This window comes from Bubalus kerabau, chromosome 12, assembly GCF_029407905.1.
Source record: "Bubalus kerabau isolate K-KA32 ecotype Philippines breed swamp buffalo chromosome 12, PCC_UOA_SB_1v2, whole genome shotgun sequence".
Classification (NCBI taxonomy): domain Eukaryota; kingdom Metazoa; phylum Chordata; class Mammalia; order Artiodactyla; family Bovidae; genus Bubalus; species Bubalus kerabau.
Genome location: NC_073635.1, coordinates 7,217,727 through 7,240,812, shown reverse-complemented (window position 1 = coordinate 7,240,812; position 23,086 = coordinate 7,217,727). Strand labels below are relative to the sequence as shown.

At 36.3% G+C, this 23,086-nt stretch overlaps 1 long non-coding RNA gene across 1 annotated transcript; it reads right to left on the bottom strand.

Annotated features, from left to right (window-relative positions):
- Nucleotides 1–814: 814 nt before the first annotated feature.
- On the bottom strand, nt 815–22,755 carry LOC129624068 (uncharacterized). The gene is made up of 3 exons (XR_008700722.1): nt 22,640–22,755; nt 3,541–3,681; nt 815–2,919 (listed from the first exon to the last, which is right to left on the bottom strand). It is a non-coding gene; the product is annotated as an uncharacterized LOC129624068 (long non-coding RNA).
- Between the last annotated feature and the right edge of the window lie 331 nt (nt 22,756–23,086).

The following is a 23,086-nucleotide window of genomic DNA, read 5'->3' as shown; positions in this document are numbered from 1 at the left end:
AAGACACACGTACCCCAGTGCTCTTGCAGCACTATTTACAATAGCAAGAACATGAAAGCAACCTAGATGTCCATTGACAGATAAGTGGATAAATAAGTTGTGGCACATATGAACAATGGAATATTATTCAGTCATAAAAAGGAATGCATTTGAATCAATTCTAATGAGGTGGATGAACCTATAGCCTATTATACAGAGTGAAATAAGTCAGAAAGAAAAGGTAAATACTGTATTCTAACACATATATATGGAATCTAGAAAGATGGTACTAAAGAATTTATTTTCAGGGCAGCAATGGTGAAAGAGACATAGATAATAGACTTATGGACACAGGGAGAGGGGAGGAGAGGCTGAGATATATGGAGAGAGTAACATGGAAATTTGCATTGCCATACGTAAAATAGATAACCAACGGAAATTTGCTGTATGTCTCAGGAAACTCAAACAGGGCCTCTGTATCAACCTAAAGGGGTGGGATGGGGGAGGGACATGGGAGGGAAGTTCAAGAGGGAGGGGACATACGTATACCTATGGCTGACTCATGCTGAGGTTTAATGGAAAACAGCAAAATTCTGTAAATCAATGATCCTTCAATTTAAAAAAATAAATTTAAAATTAAAACAAAGAAATAATGAAAAATAAACTTATTGGATATTTTACATCTATTTTATAGAAAAGAATTCTACAACCCAAAAAAGCATTATATTTTAACTGTAAGTAAAAAACTAAAGTATAAAAGAAATTAACAAATTGTTCATTAGAGTACATACATACATCTACCTCTTTTGCAAAAAAAAAAAATATATATATATATATATTTTAAATTGTAGTATAAGATACATGTTTACTTATGTATTTAAGTGCCTCTTGATGAAGGTGAAAGAGAAGAGTGAAAAAGCTGGCTTAAAACTCAACATTCAATAAACTAATATGGCATCTAGTCCCATCACTTCATGGAAAATAAATGGGTAAAAATGGAAACAGTGATAGACTTTATTTCTTTGGGTCCAAAATTACTGAAGTTGGTGACTGCAGCATGAAATTAACAGATGCTTGTTTTTTTAATAAATTAAAAACAAAACAACACAAAACAAACAAGCAAAAATAAATGAAGCTCAGATCCTAAGATAAAATTTAAATGTAAGGCATCATTTTCTAAACAAACAAATATAAATAAATGGCAGCAAGGAAATAAACCATGCCTATATTTTTGCTTTACATTAGGAAAACTATATTACAGTGAAATCTTCTCTTACTTGTGGTTTCTAAGACAAATATGGTTACCATATATTCTTTTTTTTTTTTTTTTTTAACTTAGCCTATGTTAGGGTATATACAGTCTTTGCCAATCTCTTGCTAAGAAGTAACCCAAATGAAAAAGAGTGAAGCACCAAAAATGTCCCAAATTATGGCAGAAAAAGAGATGAGCTGCCATGACCCTCCTTCAAGCAAAGACTTGGCATTCTCTTCCAGGGAGCACCATCAAGCAGACAGACAGCCTCCGTCTGCATGTTGCTTCAGGATTTGCCTCAAATGCCCTGTCATACCCTTCCAGATAGAACCCATATCCTATGACTGAACAAGGTGGGTATAAAAGCAGATTCATTTCTTCTCAATGTGGTATAATTCTGATGGAAAGTACTTCCTCCAAAATTTCTTACTGGGACAACTGAAGTTTTGTTCCATGGAATATCAGTTCAGCTTCTCGATTTGTCTAATTTACTTCTTTCTCTTTCCTTTCATAGACCACATTCCCTAACAAATATCTGGCAACCTAAAGTCTATCTCAGTGAGCACTTTTGGAAAACTCCACATACAGCTAGTATAATGTGGATTTATTTTTTCAAAATTGAAATATAATTGATTTGTAGTTTTATACTAGTTTCACATGCACAGGATAGTGATTTGATATTTTTATACATTATTCTCCATTTATGGTTATTACATCCTGTGCTATATGATATATCTTAGTTGTTTATTTATTTTACACATAGTAGTTTGTATCTGTTAATCCTATATCCCTACCTCATCCCTTTTTCGTTCTTTCTTCCAACTGATAATCCTAGTTTGTTCTCTATATCTGTGGGTCAGTTTCCATTTTGTAATATACATTCATTTATGTTTTTTTTTTTTTTTTTTTTTTTTAGATTCCACATAAAAGTGATAGTAGAGAGTATTTGTCTTTCTCTTGGTCTTATTTCACCATTTCATACTCTCTAGGTCCACCCATATTATTGTAAATGGCAGTTCCCATTCCTTTTTATGGCTAAGTAATATTCCATTGAATATATATAACACACCTTCTGTATCCATTCATCTATTGATGGTCACTTAGGTTGCTTCTATATATTGGCTACTGTAAATAATGCTTTTATGAACATGGGGGTACATGAACCTTTCAAATTAGTGTTTTCACTTTCTTCAAATGTGTATCCATTGTACCACTGGCATGAAAGCAGATACATCAATTAATGGAAAATAGCTTGGAAATAAAACACATGTGTTCAATTAATCTATAACTCAGTTCAGTTCAGTCACTCAGTTGTGTCCGACTCTTTATGACCCCATGAATCACAGCACACCAGGCCTCCCTGTCCATCACCAACTCCCAGAGTTTACCCAAACTCACGTCCATCGAGTCAGTGATGCCATCCAGCCATCTCATCCTCTGTCATCCCCTTCTCTTCCTGCCCCCAGTCCCTCCCAGCATCAGAGTCTTTTCCAATGAGTCAACTCTTCACATGAGGTGGCCAAAGTATTGGAGTTTCAGCTTCATCATCAGTCCTTCCAATGAACACCCAGGACTGATCTCCTTTAGGATAGACTGGTTGGATCTCCTTGCAGTTGAAGGGACTCTCAAGAGTCGTCTCCATCACCACAGTTCAAAAGCATCAATTCTTTGGTGCTCAGCTTTTATAACTAAGGAGGCAAAAATATACAGTTGAGAAAAGATAACTTTTTAAATAAGTGCTGGTAAGAACTCTGGACAGCTTCATGTTGAAGAATGGGATTAGAATATTTTCTCACACCACCTACAAAAATCAACTAAAAATGTATTAAAGATCTAAATGTAAGACCTGAAATCATAAAAGTAGAAAAGAAATAAGCAGAGCACTCTTTGACATAAATTATAGGAATAGCTTTTTGGATTAGTCTCCTTAAGCAAAAGAAGGAAAAGAGAGAAGAAACATGTTGGATCTAATTAAGCTTAAAAGGTTTTGCACAGCTAAGGATACCATGGACAAAATGGAAATATAAACAACTGAAAGGGAGAAAATATTTATAAATTATAAGATGGATTAAAGGTTAATATTTCAAATATGCAAACAGGTCATGCAAATCAATACCAACTATATATACACACACACACACACACACACACACACACACACACACACACACAGTCTTCTATTAACAAATGGACAGGAGACCTGAAACTTTTTCAGATAAGATATACAAATGGTCAACAGGCACATAAAAATATATTCCCCATTACTAATCATCAGAGAAATGAAAATCAAAACAACAATGAGATCTTACCTCACACCTGTCAGAATGACTGTCACCAAAAAGTCAACAAATAACAAAAGTTGTTGATCATATGGAGAATAGAAAACCCTTGTACAATGTTCTTAGGAATACAAGTTGGTGGTGCCACTATGGAAAACAGTATGGAGGTTCCTGAGAAACATAAAAATATAACTATTAGAATGTGAATGGTTTGATTTGTTGCAAGGGCTCTTCAGGGTTTCCCAGCTGGTACTAAAGAACCTCCCTGACAATGCAGGAGATGTGGGTTCAATCCCTGGGGTGGAAGGAGTCCCAAGAGAAGGAAATGGCAACCCATTTCTGTATGCTTGCCTAGAGAAGCCCATGGACAGAGGAGCCACAGCCCATAGAGTTGCAGAGTCAGACATGACTGAAGTGACTGGGAACACATACAGGTAGAAGCGCTCTTTGATGTGAGGTCTAAACTACTTTCCAAGCTTTATATATGTTTCTTATGATTGATTAAAGTCTCTTTAGAACCTCTGTGCTGTCTTTTTTGTATTTTACAACATATTGATAGAGCATACTCCCACACCCAAAGAAGCATGAGTCCTCTAAACAAGTGCATAAACAATTAGAAAGAGAGAGAGCTCTACTCAGAAAGTTAAGGATGAACCAGCAACTACATATAATATAATCTCACAAGGTTTCTGGCCAAATTATCTCGTGAAATCACCTTATTTCCAGTATGGTGTCTTCCTAATCTCAGTAAATTAAAACAAAAACAAAATATTTTCATAAGTAAGCAATTTTACAAGCAAAAAATTGCACTGGATATAGAAAATGTGTGTTTACTTAGCTGTAAGATATTTGCTTGTGCTATTTTTGTATATCATTTTGGATTATTTAACCTACAATCATTGCCTAATATTTTAACACTAGAGATGGAGTCTAAATAAATAAATAGGATGATGTTTCTTTTCTTACCAAGGATACTAGTTTCCTTTAACCAAAGTAGAATGTGGCTCTGTGTGCATTGATAGAATCCCTTGCATCACTCTCTCGTATAATAATGACAACTTAAATTTGCTTTTTAGTTATTATAATTATCTAAAAATTTAAATATTTAAATGAGTTATTTAAATTATTCATAGACTAGCTAGAGATTTTTCCTTATATATAATAGATTAATCTTAAGTCTAAAACCAAAATATATATTCAACTATTTCTTAAATTCACCAACTATAGAAATTGTGCATTTTGTAGAAAAATATAAATTTTCATCCTAGATTCAGTAAGTTTATTTATGTCCTCAAGGAAATTTTCTATTTCCTCTACTTTAAAATATTTAAAAATATATTTTTAATAAATATGTAACATAAATTTATTGTGTGTACCATGCAATGGCACAATATCTTCAACTGTGTCCTTTAAAGTTGTTGCAGATAGCAGTGAGCAGTGCAGCATATGTGTGCTCAGTCATGTCTGACATTTGTGACCCCATGGACTATAGCCAACAAGGCTCTTCTGCCCATGGGATTTTCCAGGCAAGAATATTGGAGTGGACTACCATTGCTTCCTCCAGGGGGTCTCCCGGACTCAAGGATTAAACCCATGTCTCTTACATTGCAAGTGGATTATTTACCACTGAGCCATCAGGAAGGCCCCTATTGCAGGTATTTAGTTCCGAAAAAGAGAAAGAGATGGACATGAGAGAAAAAGCAATTTCAAAGTCATAAATAGGTGTTCAACATTTATAGTAGAGAATACATTCACAGAATATGTTCTAATATAGGGCAAATCCTATTATAATGGATATCATGAGAATTCCAAATGTTGTGTGTGTGTGTGAAGAATACTGTATTTGTTCTTTGCAGCAAGTTGGGATCATTCTCTCAAGAAGTCTCATCAAGTAAAGTAGATATCTTATCTCCAAGTTTTTGTGTCCTGGCCGTTCACAAAAGTAACAAAGTAAGAAAATAGAAATGAAAAAGTATTCTATGCAGCAGTGGAATTCTAATGGGAGGGAGTGGTGAGGCAGAGGTCTGCCTTAGTGAGGAGGAGTTTTCTGTCTTTATATAATTTAGGATCATTGATATACACCTACAATAAAGGTGAGACCTACCTTCAAAGAATCTACTGAAAAGAAACACATGACTCAAAAGTTGAGAGTTATATTTTACTAGGTGGATTTTCTGAGAACCTAAGCCTGGGAGTATCTCTGAGGACTATTCTGAAGAAGAAAGGAGGAGCCAGGATATACAAGTTCAAACAAACAAACAAACAAACAAAGCAGTGTCAATCGTTAACAAATTACTGCTAATTACAGAAAATCAGACATCTCAAGATAATGAATGTAGCACTTTTCTATGTATGTGAAGATACAAGGAGCTGAACACATTAAAATCATTCCTTGGATATGTGCCTTAATCATTGAGGGCCAGTATGCTGTTTTTCTCTATCCTGAATCCTCTGAGGGGGCACTGCCAAGGATGGCTGTCGATGCTGACAGCTTGATGGTCAGGACACCCTTTGTTTAGTGATATGGTAGGTGACACATTTCATCCACAGTATACGACTGTCTTTAAAATGTTTTGCACACAAGACACTTCTACCATCAGAAAGAAAGAAAGCTTAGTGGTAATCCATATCACTCAATTTAAATTGCTAATCTGGGGAATTCCCTGCCTGTCCGGTGGTTAGGACTCCTAGATTTCACTGCCTAGGGCATAGGTTCAGTCCCTGGTTGAGGAATTATGATTCCATAAGCCACGCAGCACAACCTAATAAATACATAAATATCTTATCTGGCCCCTGCAAACACCAGACAGAGATCATAGCACTACTAGAGCATAAGGCTTCAGATGGTCTTCCTGCAGCTCAAGTGGTAAAGAATCTGCCTGCAGTACAGGAGACCTGGGTTCAATCTCTGGGTGGGGAATATCCTCTGGAGAACGGAATGAAAACCCACTCCACTATTCTTGACTGAAGGATCCCATGAACAGAGGAGTCTGGTGGGATACAGTCCATGGGGTGCAAAGAGTCGGAAACGACTGAGCAACTAACACTACTACTAAGGCTTCAGATATAAACCATGTAGGTAGAGAGAATTCTTATTTCATTCTTATTAGTAAAAAAAAAAAAAAAAATGGCTAGATACAGTTTGAGTTCACTTGAGCTGTCAAAAATATTTTTTATAAAATTTCCCAGGTGACTTTAATTCTGTAACCTTTGTCATAACGCAGTCAGAAGTGATCCAGACTATTACATTATCCTGCTGATCAAAACACTATCCTTACCATCAGTGATATTGTGCTGATCCCACAGAGTGAACAACATGTGTCTAGTATTTCTTCATATATCAATATCAAGAAATATAAATTTCAAAAATATCATGTGTAGTAACACTAAAAATATGAAATAGGTAGGTATAAATCTGCAATGTGATTTTACCTAGGTTAGCAGAGAAGTATGCATAAATGTAAAACACTCTCTTTACTTGAATGTATGCTCTGAAATATGAAACACCCTGTGCCATGACAGAATTAGCCCTGTTTTCATATTTTGCCATCTATGAAATCAGGGTGAATCTTAAATTTGATGATATCCTACATAAATATTGGTCTTTTTTGTTGTTGTTACATTTTCAGTCAGTCAGTTCAGTTGCTCAGTCATGTCCGACTCGTTGTGACCCCATGATTGCAGCACGCCAGGCCTCCCTGTCCATCACCAACACCCAGAGTCTACTCAGACTCATGTCCATTGAGTCGGTGATGCCATCCAGCCATCTTATCCTCTGTGGTCCCCTTCTCCTCCTGCCCCCAATCCCTCCCAGCAGCAGGGTCTTTTCCAATGAGTCAACTCTTCGCATGAGGTAGCCAAAGTATTGGAGTTTCAGCTTCAGCATCAGTCCTTCCAACGAACACCCAGGACTGATCTGCTTTAGGATGGACTGGTTGGATCTCCTTGCAGTCCAAGGGACTCTCAAGAGTCTTCACCAACACCATAGTTCAAAAGCATCAATTCTTTGGCACTCAACTTTCTTCACAGTCCAGCTCTCACATCCATACATGACCACTGGAAATATCATAGCCTTGACTAGATGGACCTTTGATGGAAAAGTAATGTCTCTGCTTTTTAATATGCTATCTAGGTTGGTTATAACTTTCCTTGCAAGGAGTAAGCATCTTTTAATTTCATGGCTGCAATCACCATCTGCAGTGATTTTGAAGCCCAAAAAATGAAAGTCTGACACTGTTTCCACTGTCTCCCCATGTATTTCCCATGAAGTAATGGGGTCAGATGCCATGATCTTAGTTACCTGAATGTTGAGCTTTAAGCCAACTTTTTAACTCTCTTCTTTCACTTTCATCAAGAGGCTCTTTAGTTCTTCTTCACTTTGTACCATAAAGGTGATGTCATCTGCATATCTGAGGTTATTGATACTTTTCCAAGCAATCTTGATTCCAGCTTGTGCTTCTTCCAGCCCAGCGTTTCTCATGATGTACTCTGCATAGAAGTTAAATAAGCAGGGTGACAATAATACAGCCTTGACATACTCCTTTTCCTATTTGGAACCAGTCTGTTGTTCCATGTCCAGTTCTAACTGTTGCTTCCTGACCTGCATATAGGTTTCTCAAGAAGCAGGTCAGGTGGTCTGGTATTCCCATCTCTTTCAGAACTTTCCACATTTTATTGTGATCCACACACTCAAAGGCTTTGTCATAGTCAATAAAGAAAAAAATAGATGTTTTTCTGGAACTCCCTTGCTTTTTCGATGATCCAGCCGGATGTTAGCAATTTGATCTCTGGTTCCTTTGCCTTTTCCAAAACCAGCTTGAACATCTGGAAGTTCACAGTTCACATATTGCTGAAACCTGGCTTGGAGAATTTTGAGCATTATTTTACTAGCATGTGAGATGAGTGCAATTGTGTGGTAGTTTGAGCATTCTTTGGCATTGCCTTTCTTTGGGATTGGAATGAAAACTGACCTTTTATGTTTTAGCACACCTGAAATCAAGTATGCTTAATAATCAGTGATATCTTAGAGCTAAGGACAAAATATTTTTTTCTTCATATTGTCCTGCATGCTATTGTACATTGTCTTTATTCCTAGAAATGAGTGAATTGATAAGCACCCTTTGCTCTGTTATAGCCATGTTCAGTTCAGTTATGGTTCAGTTCAGTTCAGTTCAGTTGCTCAGTCATGTCCAATTCTTTGCAACCCATATACTGAAACATGTCCATGGGGGCTGTTCTGGTTATAAACAAAATTACCTGAATTCCAGGTGTTGCCATTTGAGAGTTATTGCAACGAACAGGAATTGCTATATGAGAAATTAATGAACAGTGACCTGAAAGAAAAAGACTACATTCTATGGGGAATGTTTGAATAGTCTAGGGTGCTTAAACTTGATAATAGAAATTTGAGGGATATCCTTCAAATATCCAATAATCTATGATGTTAAAAGGTGGAGAATGTGAATTAGAGAAAGAAAGGGGGAAGAGAATCAATATTTCCCAGAGTCATCAGGTATTTTAACACTCCTCATCTCCTTTAAGTTTTTTAGCAAAAACTCTGAAGCAATGTTTTCTCAGTTTTTCAGATAAGGAAAATAGGTTTATATAATGCAATATGTAGACTCTTAACCACATAGAGTAACATATACAAGCCAAATAGGTCAGATTTCAATTTGACATGAAGAAAGTCTTTTTTTTTTTTTTTTTTTTTTAAAGATAATAGGTGAAATGCCTGTCTATATCTGACAAAGCCTGGAGAAACTTTGTTAAGAACTATATTTAGGTATACTGTCATAATGTCTGAGTTTTAAGACCCATTGCAACTCTGAGATTTTGAGGTTTTATTAAAAAAAAGTATGTATTGACTGAAGGCTATATGGGGTATAATAGAGATCTTCCTTATAACAGCTTATTTTTAAGTACTGTATGTATCAGTCAGGGAACAACCAATAAATTGGAAATACACTTAAGCATTTAAGCCTCAGGAATTTCATGCAGGGAATCAGTTACATAATTGATCAAGGACCTGAAAATTCAAACTGGATGTGATGAATTAGCCTAGGAAATATCAATGGAAAGAAACAAAAAAAAAAAATTCTTAGGACTGGAGGAAGCAGTGTTATTTGAGACCAGAGAAAAAAGGGCACTGGCAGAAAATTCAATTTACTACTGGATATGTGCCCAATAGAGAAACAGAAGAAGTGGGAAGAGAGAGAGAGAGAGGGAAAGGGAGAGAGAAAGAATGAAAAATCTAAGCTTTTCCTTCCTCTCTCCTGCCCTCTGGGTTTTACAATGCCCCTCTTTATTTGGCCAAATACTTAACTGACTTGGAGGGCTTGACAATTTGCCTGCAGTGATCAGCACTCCGGTGTTCCAGAGCAAGCAGAGAAAGGTGAGGAACAAGCCTCAGGGGAATCAGACCCAATCCTGAGCCATTAGATATATATTATATTGCTTTTGGAAACCAACAAAGAGAGATATTGAATAAATCACTTACTATCTATGATCTTATGTATTTTTGAAATAGGAAGCTTCATTATCAGAGAAGCAAAAACTGCAGTTATGCACTTTTTATGGGAATTTCTTTGTGTTTGGATGGGGAAAAAAGTAGAGAAAAGATCTTAGTAGCCTAGCTTTTCAGATGCTGTTTGATACATAATGATTTCATTACAATGAAAAGTAATTTTGATCTATCATCACTTTAAAATGAAATTGATCCAAGGAGTGAGTAAAAGTTAAGTTTATCCAGGTTACTAAACAAATGTTGGTTTTCTTAAAGACATTTTAAGTAATGAGTAATGAGTATGTAACTGGAGTGCTACATTGATGCTTTCTTTTCACATTTATCATTCACCTGTCTTTCTCATTTGACTTGATGGTAGTTCTCTGTTTTCTAGTGTGTAAAATCTTGCTGCAAAGTTAGAACGAGCCTATCATGGACAGTAGGAAAGCAAAGGAGAACAAGAATGTGGAAAGGAACAATTTCTGAAAAATAATATTACAATCTTTATTTTTTTTACAAATAAAGGTTTAAAATGAGGAATAATAGAATGTTAGTTTAGGAAACTATGAATGTAAAAGCATTATAAGTCATGTTATTCATCTGTCAAAATCACATAATGTCCCAACCTGAAGGAAAAGGAAAATTTCTTTGAGTCAAATTGTAAATGTAGCTATCAAAAAGTAACATTTGCTCCAGGTGGTAGAGCTTTTGAAGAAAACTATATAATGATAAAGAAAGGGGGACTATAGACTATTATATTGGTTAGAAATGAAAGGATTGACACTAAATATAATTCACTACATGAACATTACAATGCCTCTCAAGAATATTGAGAGGCAAAGTGCTACACATCAAAATGAGATCTCTGAAAATTCTCAGGCAATAGATTTATGCAATTAAAAATGAGAAATAAGAATAGAAGAGTATAATATGCCTTTGGAGTATTTTTTTCATGAATTGCCACTTGTATTCATATGAGGATTTTTCTGCTTATTTAAATTGCAATAGGGCTAGTTGAGAAATATCATTGGTACTATATTCGTTACATGAACATGGAGGGGATATGCCAAACCATGGATTGGTATTTATGCTGGGTCTACTCCAAGTCTCTTGGGTGCTGGCGGGAAGAGCTGATTGTAGACAGACTCTCTAAAAGTCTATGACATACAAGTTATGGACCTGTGTCTCATCCTAAGCCTTCTGGGCCCCAGATTGTCTTCCTGTGATCTCTTATATCCAGTTATATCTTGTATCTCTTATATCTTAGTTCAGTTTATTGCAATAATTCATAAATGGAAATGCCTAAACTTAAATAATTTTGTGTATGACCAGAACAATATGAAATAAATTGATTGTTTTATCAACTTAATCATTTATAAAAATGGAAAAATAGAAGTGTATGAAAGCCTGCAGGTTTTTTAATATATTAAAAAAAAGATGTATTTAATGGGATACTAAGTTCAAACAGGAGGTGTGTCCTGATCACTGAAAATGTGTTGCAGTAAAAGATCCCAATCTAATATAGTTAATACTTAATTGGTATGTGCTATTCAATCAATACACAAAGTTTTAAGTAATACCTAGTGAAAGCCTTCAGTTATTGTGTATTATTATGGCAAGCATAGTCCTTCCGCACTAGCCATAGTGGGAATAAAAATGTACACATTTTGTTTAACTTAAACATTATGTTACTAAGGAAGTACTGACTTATTTGAAATTATTTATTAGTGAGTCATTTATAGTATGAAGAGTGTTCTGAGAATAGATTTTTCAGCACATCAAAGCTGAGACTGTCTGCTACTAATGCCTGTGATTTACTCAGTAAGCAAAGATTTCCCCACCCAGAAACATTATATCCACTTTTATAAACATTTTTAGACACCAGAATGCAGGTGCCATTCATTACATAGTTCTCTAATTGATTTCAAATGTTTTAAAAGACAAGTAATATTGACAAGAGCAATGTAACATGTACTGAGAGGTAATGTTAGCAGAATAGAGATATGAATTTGGTGTTTATCAGTTTGTCAGTTATGGCATGCCAGTCTACCTAAGGTAACTGATAAACATCTTAGAAAAAAAGCAAAGTTTGCTTTATAAGCAAATAAAAATATAATAATAATCTCATGATCAAGCCCAGAAGAAGCTGTTTTGAAATATTTTTAATTAGCTCATATTTCCTAACGTGGCCTGCCAATTTATTTTTAAACAAAAGGATGAAAACAATAGAAAAGAAATGACATGTAAAATGAGAATAAAAGCACAAGAAGAATAGATACATTACAATGTGAATAGTATTTTAATGGTATTTCTTTCCAATTTCTTTTAACTGATTATAAATAATAAACATATTTTTAAGAAAAAATATGTCCTGAGTGAGGAAATAATGTTTAAACTGCTAGTCTTTAAAGTTATTAGTCTTCTAAAACACAAATAATCCCGAGCCTTTAAAAATCTAAGCACATCTTCAAAGTGACCCAGTTTGACTAGCCCATAGGAATGTTGTGAAAAACACAAATTAATAGAATTCAAACTTTCTCATAACTCTCTTAAAATAGTAATCCTGGCATATTAGATATTGACTTGAGCTGTTCACAAAGCTTAGAGTACTGTCCAACCTATAAATTTTGTGTAGAGAAAATCGAGTAGAAAATTCTATAGAAGATCCTAGTTATAAAGTGTGGTCAGATGAGGAGCACCAGTGGAAACTTGCAGAATGATTATGGTGTCATGAAAAAGGGAGAGAAACAAAGAGCGTTTGAGTTACCAAAGAAAAAAATGATCACTTAACATCTCCTTCCTTTGAAATGACAAAAGACATTTTTTTAAGCCTGGCAAGTTTTACCACCTCTAACAGATAATAACAGTGATAATGGTATTATCTATAGTTCAGAAAACTTGAAGAATGTCTAAAGAATCTAGGGAGAATGGGGTTAGATAAGTATTGATCTCAACGTGTAATAGTACAGGAATAGGAGGTTCCTGCTTGGAAAGTAAAAATGCCTAAGCACGGAATCCAGCATTCAAATGTCAAAGCTTCTCAGGCACAATTAAATGGATCAAATCAAATAACTTCAGGAGCTATGACCTTACACTCCACTGTTTTTGTTCTCAGACTGTTGTGTGTTTCATAATCATGATAGATTGCCCCAACTAGCAATCTGCACTTCTGACTGGTTGTTATGGGGTGGTAGCTGGAGAACGTGCATCCCTAGTAAATTGATGCCACTGCCACCAGTCCAGAAACTACACTTAGAGAGCCATTTCTCTCTTACACAGAGGAACCAGCAAATGCGTTTGCTCCATCTAGCAAAGTTGTCAGGCTGAGTACAAGAGAGACGTGATTGTTAGAGACTTCTGAAAGCATATTGTAAAGAGCAGAGTAGATCACTTCCCAAAATTGAATTTCTCTCTGATTTGTTCTAACTGTAATACTGGGAAAGTTACTTAAGTTCTCGAACATTTTCTGAATTAATCTATAGCATGTTAGATAAATATATTTCCTACAGCTAAATCTATGGTTACAATTAAGATCATCTCCATGAAGCTCTTAGCACAATGGCCAGAATACAATTAGGATTATGTGTAAATATTAGTTACTTCATTATTAATAGCAGCTATATTATTAATCATGACTTTAGAATGCAATAATCCAAATATCTGGGCTACAAAACAAGAAAAGTAAGCACATTACTCAGAATTCCCCAGAAAATGTCCTATTTCCATAGGGGTAATTCCCATTTTCTTTTATTACTCTGCCCTCAGAAAGACCTTTTCCAGTCCTCAGCAGCAAGATGGAAATGCAATTTAAATAACTTAACTCACTGATACACACAGCATCAGATAAATAGAAACAAACAAGCCAATAAAGTGTCTTACCATAGAATGTCTTCTCGTAATCTCCATGATAAATTCAGACATAAAATTTGAAGATTATTATGGACTCTGTTGGAGAGGGAGAGGGTGGGAAGATTTGGGAGAATGGCATTGAAACATGTATAATATCATGCATGAAACAAGTTGCCAGTCCAGGTTCGATGCACGATACTGGATGCTTGGGGCTGGTGCACTGGGACGACCCAGAGGGATGGTATGGGGAGGGAGGAAGGAGGAGGGTTCAGGATGGGGAACACAGGTATACCTGTGGCAGATCCATTTCGATATTTGACAAAACAAATACAATATTGTAAAGTTTAAAAATAAAATAAAATTAAAAAAAAGATTACATGGAACGGAAACTTACCTCTTCCCTTTCCTATTTGCCTAAATATTTGAATATTAAAATAAAAATTATCCTCCTGACACACCTCTATTTTTCAGCTTTAAGATTAACAATAAAAAATGAATTCCTTACATGGATAACTATTCAGAAATCCAAATGATGGGCATCAGCTTAAGAAACCATAACAAATACCACTCTAAGATCTAAACTCACTCAGAGATTTCAGAAAGCACTAAAACTCTGACACAATAACACTCACTTACCCCATTTTTCTCTCTGTTTATTCTAAAATATTCAATTCTTTATGTTCTTCTTCATCCCATCTACATGGTTTACAACTTTAATTACTTGTCAGTATCAAGTTCTTGCCCTATCTTGACTGAACATATCCTTGAACTCCTAAACACTATTTAGAAAAAGATAGCATGGGGGATTGAAACATTAGAAAGTTTGATCTGTTTACATAACTGTACCATCAAAATTATTTAGAAATTCTATATGCCCATCCGTAACCCATGCTTTGACTTAGTGCAACAGAGGTTTCAGTATTTCTCTAATATCCTTCAACACTTCTTTACTACCTCTGTCTTGATCCCTTATCTATGACAAAAATATCATAAAGAAAATCCTTCAGTATCTTGTCACTAATTTCCTTCATGGATCACAGCCTTGTCATTTTAAAGAGGCTTGCATAACTCAAAGAAGACATTAGCCATGCCCTGAAGGGCTACCCAAGATGGATGGATCATAGTTAAGTGTTCTAATAAAATGCAGTCCACTGGAGGAGGAAATGGCAACCCACTCCACTATTCTTTCTAGGGGAACTCCATGAACAGTATAAAAAGGCAAAAGGATGTGACATCAGAAGATGACCTCCCTCAGTCATATTGAACCCTGAAGGTGTTTAACAGGCTACCATGGAAGAGTAGAAGGCAGTTAGTTACTAACAGCTGCAGAAAGGATGAAGTGTCTGGACCAAAACAGAAATGATGCTCAGTTGTGGATGTGTCTGGTGGTGAAAATAAAGACCAATGATGTAAAGAACAATAATGTATAGGAACCTGGAATGTTAGGTCCATGAACCAAGGTAAATTGAATGTGAGAGGGCAAGATTAAACATTGACATCTTAGGAATCAGTGAACAAAAATGTTCAGGAATGGGTGAATTTAATTAAGATGACCATTGTATCTACTACTGTGAGCAAAAATGCCTTAAAAAACTGAGTAGCCTTCATGATTAAAAAAAAAAAAAAAGAGTCTGAGATGCAGTACTTGAGGACAGCCTCAAAAAAGACAGAATGGTCTCAATTCATTTCCAAAGCAAACCATTCAATATCACACCAAGTCTATGTCCCAATCACCAATGCTGAAGAAGCTGAAGTTGACTGGTCCTATGAAGATTTAGAACACCTTCTAGAACTAACACTCAAATGATGTCCTTTTCACCATGGGGAACTGGAAAGCCAAAGGAGGAATATAAGAGATACCCAGAATAACAGGCAAGTTTGGCCTTAAATTATAAAATGAAGCAGGGCTAACAGAGTTTTGTCAAGAGAATATGCTGGTTGCTGCAACACTCTTTTCAAACAACACAAGAGACAGATCTACAAATGGACATTTACATATGGTCAATACTGAAATGAGACTATGTCCATTGCAATAAAAGATGGAGAAGCACTATACAGTCAGCAAAAACAAGACCTGGAACTAACTGGGGCTCAGATCATGAGCTCCTTATTGCAAAACTCAGGCTAAAATTGAAAAAAAAAAAAAGTAGGGAAACCCAATAGGCCATTCATACATGGCCAAAATCAAATCCCTTATGATTATACAGTGGAAGTGAGGAATAGATTCAAGGTCTTAGATCTGGTAGACGGAGTACTTCAAGAACTACACATGGAGGTTCTTAACTGTATAGGGGGCAATTACCAAAACCATCTCAAAGAATAAGAAATCCGAGAAAGCAAAGTGGTTTTCTGAGGAGGCTTTAGAAATAGCTGAGAATAGAATAAAAGTGAAAGGCAAGGGAGAAAGGGAAAGATATATCCAACTGCATGCAGAGTTCCAGAGAATAGTGAGGAGAGAGAGTAAGGCCTCCTTAAATTACCAATGCAAAGAAAAAATGGGAAAACAATAGAATGGGAAGGAATAGAAATGTCTTCAAGAAATTGGAGATAACAAGAGAACATTTCATGCAAGGATAAACACAATAAGGCCAGAAACAATAAGGACATAGAAAAAGAGATGAACAGGTGGCAAGAATGAACAGAAGAACTGTACAATAGGTTTTAATGACCAGGATGACCATGATAGTGTGATCACTCACCTGGAGAAAGACATCCTGGATTGCAAAGTCAAGTGGGCCTTAGGAGGCATTAGTATGAACAAAGCTAATGGAGGTGATGGAATTTCAGTTCAGCTATTAAAAATCTTAATAGATGATACTATTAAAATGATGTACTCAATATATCAGCAAAGTTGGAAAACTCAAAAGTGGTCACAGGACTGGAAAAGGTCAGCTTTCAGTCCAATCCCAAAGAGGGGCAATGTCAAAGAATGTTCAGACTACCATACAACTGTGTTTATTTCACATGCTAAAAATGTTATTCTCAAAATCCTTCAAACTAGACAGTAGCAGTAAGTGAAATGAAAACTTCCAGATGAACAAACTGGGTTTAGAAAAGTCCAAGGAAGCAGATATCAAATTGACAACACATATTGGATCAGGAAAAGCAAGGGAGTTCCAGAAAAACACCTACTTCTGCTTCATTGACTATGTTAAAGTTTTTGATTACATGGATCACAACAAACTGTGAAAAATTCTTAAAGAGATGGGAGTACCAGACCACCTTATCTGTCTCCTGAGAAGTTTATAGGGAGGTCAGGAAGCTACACTTAGAACTGGACTTGGAATGATGGACTGGCTCAAAATTTGAGAAGGAGAATGACAAGGCTGTAAACTTCACCCTGCTTATTTAACTTGTATTCAGAATACATCACGTGAAATGCTGGATAAATCATAAGCCAGAATCAAGGTTGCAGGGAGAAATATAAACAACCCCACAAATGCAGATGATACCACTCTATGGCAGAAAGTGAAAAGGTACTAAAGAGCCTCTTGAAGAGAGTGAAAGAGAGAAAAAAAGATGACTTGAAACTCACTATTAAAAAAAAAAAGAAAGGTCATGGCCAACATTTATTGGATCAGGAAGAAAGCAAGGGAGTTCCACCTATCACCAACTAAGGCTAATCCTTCTCAGAAATAAAATGGTTCCAGATTTTTTCTCTTTCAAGGACATTTGTATCTATTATTTACATATCCTTCTTAGCTCTAAAATCCCTACTGTCTTAGTTCCCTAACTTTACTGCTGCTACTGCTGCTAAGTCGCTTCAGTCGTGTTCGACTCTGCACAACCCCACAGACAGCAGCCCACCAGGCTCCCCCGTCCCTGGGATTCTCCAGGCAAGAACACTGGAGTGGGTTGCCATTTCCTTCTCCAATGCATGAAAGTGAAAAGTGAAAGTGAAGTTGCTCAGTCGTGTCTGACTCTTAGTGACCCCATGGACTGCAGCCCACCAGGCTCCTCCATCCATGGGATTTTCCAGGCAAGAGTACTGGAGTAGGGTGCTCCCTAACATTAAGCACACTTTTATCTGTCTTATTGAAAATGGATACCCCCAACAGCAACAACAACATATGTAACACACAGAATGCCTCATGATTTCAGTAACTTTCCCAGCGAATTGCTTCCATCCTCCCTTTGACCACTCATTCACTCCTCAACCCATTTCAGTGAGGCTTCTACCTCTTCCACTAACCTATTCTTCTCCAAACACCGTCATCAACAGCATAGGTATTTTTGAGACTATATTGTGGATCTTTTGGTTCTGAACAGGTTTAACTATGTTGAATATTTTGAAACATTAAACTTTACCTTGAAAAGATTTCTGCCCTAGGATTTAAACATTTCAGTTTCACAATACACATAGATAAATTCCAATTCTAATGCCAATAAAAGAGCATATGTTAAATCAAAGGAAGTATTTATTTATTCCCTCATTTATTCCATAAATATTTAACATATATGATAGCACAATAACTAGCTTATGTTTGCAGATTGCAACACTGTTTATGACAGATGCATGTTTCTCTTTTATTAAACAGATATAAAAATATTAAATTGTATCTATGTTAAATAATATAATAGAATCTAATACAAGGCTGTATAACTAGAGCAACTTTATGTAATGTGAAGAACAATGAAGGCTTTTTGGAACCCCAAACCAGTTTCCAGAATTAATTCAGTAAGGAAAGAGGATGAGTAGAGAGGAAGCAGGCTAGAGGAATTGAAGAACCCGAAAGTAGGCCAATGGGTAGTATTTTGTTTATTCAGGAGATGATAGATAAAGTGATTTGGCACTTTCTAGTATGAATTTTCAGTAAAACTCTATGTAGAAAATGGGAGCTTTCTTTTGGTAAAGAAGATTAAAGACATTCATTGTCTCTATGGCTCTGATGATTGTCTTTAAAAGATTTTTGCAAGCTGAAAAGGTCACAGCTGATGGCATTCCAGATACAGAAGTATCATAACCAAAGGAATCAGGAAGAAAATCACATTAAAGTGCTTGGTGGTGGTATGATCTCATACTTTTTTTGAAGTTGGTGTTCTGCCAATGAGACATGAGATGAGTTTCCATGTTCTGTACTGGAAAACATAATTAGTCCTCAAACTATATTGTTCATTGTTCTGGGAGAGATTTGAACAGTGAGCTTTTTAGTCAACAGAAAAAAGAAAAGAAAAAACAAATAGCTAGCCAGTATTTAAGATTACATGTTAAATACCATTTTATCATTCAAATTGGATACATTCATGCAGATCTAGAGGTTTTCATCATTGAAATCTGGATTACCTTACATTAAAAAAAAAATATATATATATATATAATATTACATAATATTATACATATGTCTGTGTGTGTGTGTGTGTGTATACTTCCAAGGCAAACTATCCAATATCACTGTAATCTTACTCTATACCCCAATCATTAGTGCTGAAGAAGCTGAACAGTTCTATGAAGACCTACAAAATCTTCTAGAACTAACATCAAAAAAAAAAAAAAAAAATGTCCTTTGCATCACAGCAGACCAGAATGCAAAAATAGGAAGTCAAGAGATACCTAGAATAACAGACAAGTTTGGCTTCCCTGGTGGCTCAGATGGTAAAGAATCTTTCTACAGTGCAGGAGAACAGGGTTATAACCCTGGGTAGGGAAGATCTGTTGGAGAAGGAAAAGTCTACCCACTCCAGTATTCTTGCCTGGAGAATTCCATGGTCATAGGAGCCTGGTGGGCTACAGTTCCTGTGGTTGCAAAGAGTCCAACACAACCGAACAACTAACTTTCACTTTCACTTGGCCTGGGAATACAAAATGAAGCTAGGAAAACTCTCACAGAGATTTGTCAAGAGAACACACTGGTCATAGCAAACACCCTCTTCCAACAACACAAGAGATGACTCTACACATGGACATCACCAGATGGTCAATACCAAAATCAGACTGATTATATTATTTATGGCCAAAGATGGAGAAGCTCTATACAGTCAGGAAAAACAAGACTGGGAGCTGTGGCTCAGATCATGAATTCCTTACTGCAAAATTCAGACTTATATTGAAGAAAGTAGGAAAACCACTAGGCCATTCAGGCATGTCCTAAATAAAATATGAGTATACAGTGGAAGTGACAAATAGTTTCAAGGGATTAGATATGCTAGACAGAGTGCCCAAAGAACAATGGATGGAGGTTCATAACATTGCACATGAGGCAGAGATCAAAACCATCCCTAAAGAAAAAAAAAATATGCAACATAGCAAAATAATTGCCTGGGGAAGCCTTACAAATAGCTGAGAAAAGAAGAGAAGCTAAAGGCAAAGGAGAAAAGGAAAGATATATCCATCTGAATACAGAGTTCCAAAGAATAGCAAGGAGAGATTAAAATGTGAGCAACGCAAAGAAATCCAGGAAAACAATAGAATGGGAAACATTAGAGATCTCTTCAAGAAAATTAGTTACAAAGAGAAGATTTCATGCAAATATGGGCACAAAAAAAGACAGAAAAGATATAGACTTAACAGAAGTGAGTGAAAGTCGCTCAATCGTGTCCGACTCTTTGCAACCCCATGGACTATACAGTCCATGGGATTCTCCAGGCCAGAATACTGGAGTGGGTAGCCTTTTCCTTCTCCAGGGGATCTTCCCAACCCAGGGATCGAACCCAGGTCTCCCACATTGCAGGAGGATTTTTTACCAATTGAGCCACAAGGGAAGTAGAAGATATTAAAAAGAGGTGGCAATAATACACAGAAGAATGCTACAAAAACAAAAATGTTTTAATGACCTGGAAAACAACTAGGGTGCGATCATTCACCTAGAGCCAGACATTCTGGAGTATGAAGTCAAGTGGGTCTTAGAAAGCATTACTATAACAAAGCTAGTGGAAGTGATGGAAATCCAGCTGAGCTATTTCAAATTATAAAAGATGTTGCTGGTAAATACAATGTGTCAGCAAATTTGGAAAACTCAGCAGTGGCCACAGGAATAGGAAAGTACAGTTTTGATTCCAATCCCAAAGAAGGGCAATGCCAAAGAATGCTAAAATTACTATACAATTCCACTCACTTCACATGCTAGCAAGGTATTACTCAAAAGTCTTCCAGCTAGGCTTCAACAGTAAGTAAACCAGAAATTCCAGATGTACGAACTGGATTTAGAAAAGGCTTGAACAAATTTGAACCAGAGATCAAAGTACCAACATCTGTTGGATCATAGAAGGGAACCAGTAAAGCATCTACTTAATTGACTACGTTAAAGCCTTTGACGGTGTGGATCACAACAAAGTGTGGAAAATTCTTTATGAGATGGGAATACCAGACCACCCTCCCTGCCTTCTAAGAAACCAGTATGCAGGTCAAGAAACAACAGTTACAACTGAACATGGAACAAAGGACTGGTTAAAAATTAGGAAAGGAGTACGTCAAGGCTGTATATTGTCACCCCGTTTATTTAACTTATATGCAGAGTACATCATGCGAAATGCTTGACTGGATGAATCATAAGCTGAAATCAAGATTGCTGGGAGAAATATCAATAACTTCAGATATGCATATGATACCACTCTTATAACAGAAAGTGAAGAGGAGCTAAAGAGCCTCTTGATGAAGATGAAAGAGGAGAGTGAAAAAGCTGGCTTAAAATTCAACATTCAAAAAACTAAGATCATGCCATTTGGTCCTATCACTTCATGGCAAATAAATGGAAAAAAAAAAAAACAAAACGGAAAAAGATTTTATTTTCTTGGGCTCCAAAATCACTGCTGACAGTGACTGAAGCCATGAAATTAAGACACTTGCTCCTGGGAAGAAAAGCTATGACCAACCTAGACAGCATATTAAAAAGCAGAGACATCATTTTGCGGACAAAGGTCCATCTAGCCAGAGCTCTGGTTTTTCCAGTAGTCATGTATGGGTGTTAGAACAGGACTGTAAAGAAGCCTGAGGGCTGCAGAACTGATGTTCTTGAATTGTGGTGCTGGAGAAGACGCTTGAGATTCCCTTGGACTTTGAAGAGATCAAACCAGTCAATCCTAAAGGAAATCCATCCTGACTATTTATTGGAAGGACTGATGCTGAAGGTGAAGCTCTAATACTTTGGCCACCTGATGAAAAGATCCAACTCATTGGAAAAAACCCTGATTCTGCAGGAGGAGGAAATGACATCCCACTCCAATCTTCTTTTTTTTTTTTTAATTAAATTTATTTATTTTAATTAGAGGCTAATTACTTTACAATATTGTATTGGTTTTGCCATACATCAACACGAATCCACCACGGGTGTACATGTGTTCCCAATCCTGAACCCCCTCCCTCCTCCCTCTCCATACCATCCCTCTGGGTCATCCCAGTGCACCAGCCCCTAGCTTCCTGTATCCTGAATCGAACCTGGATTAGCGATTCATTTCTTATATGATATTATACATGTTTCAATGCCATTCTCCCAAATCATCCCCCCCTCCCTCTCCCACAGAGTCCAAAAGACTGTTCTGTATATCTGTGTCTCTTTTGCTGTCTCTTGCTGGGATAATCCAGCAGACAGAGTAGCCTGGCAGTCTGTAGTCCATGGGGTTGCAGAGTCAGACACATGACTAAGCAACTGACAATGCACATATGTGTGTGTGTGTGTGTGTGTGTGTGTATATATATATAGAGAGAGAGAGAGGCAGATACTTAAATAGATATAGATATCTATGGATAGATACAGATATTTGGCAGATGTAGGTGTGTTCTTTCATAAATAGTTGTTCATCAGAGAGCAAAAGCCTAGCAAAAGAAAATAGGAATGTTCTTACCTGTCCCTCTCTTAAGTGCTCTCTTTTAAGAAAAAAGGAAATTAGAAGGGCAAAGGATTTCTTCATTGTGGAGAAAGCTTTAGTTGTGGCCTGTATTTAAAGAACTAGAGATAACTGAAGAAAAAAAAAAAAAAAAGATCTCTTTGAAGAAGGTTAATTGCCAGCTAATTGCTGTATTTTAGTGGATTAGTTAAATGTGTTGTGGAATTAGTAAGAGTGATTTTCTCAATTTTGAAACAAGGTTGAGTTGTTCTGTAATCTTCTCAGTTAAAATAAAACCTGTGAACAGCTAATCCATGAGGTCTTTAGTTTCAGGAGTTGTATTATGTTATTGAGGAGAGGGAGAAGCCTTGAGAAGACAGATTGGAGGAAAACTATTCTTAAACTCACTTGAGATGATTCTACATATAGCTCTCAGAAATGCGTAGAGATGACATTTTGAAGATT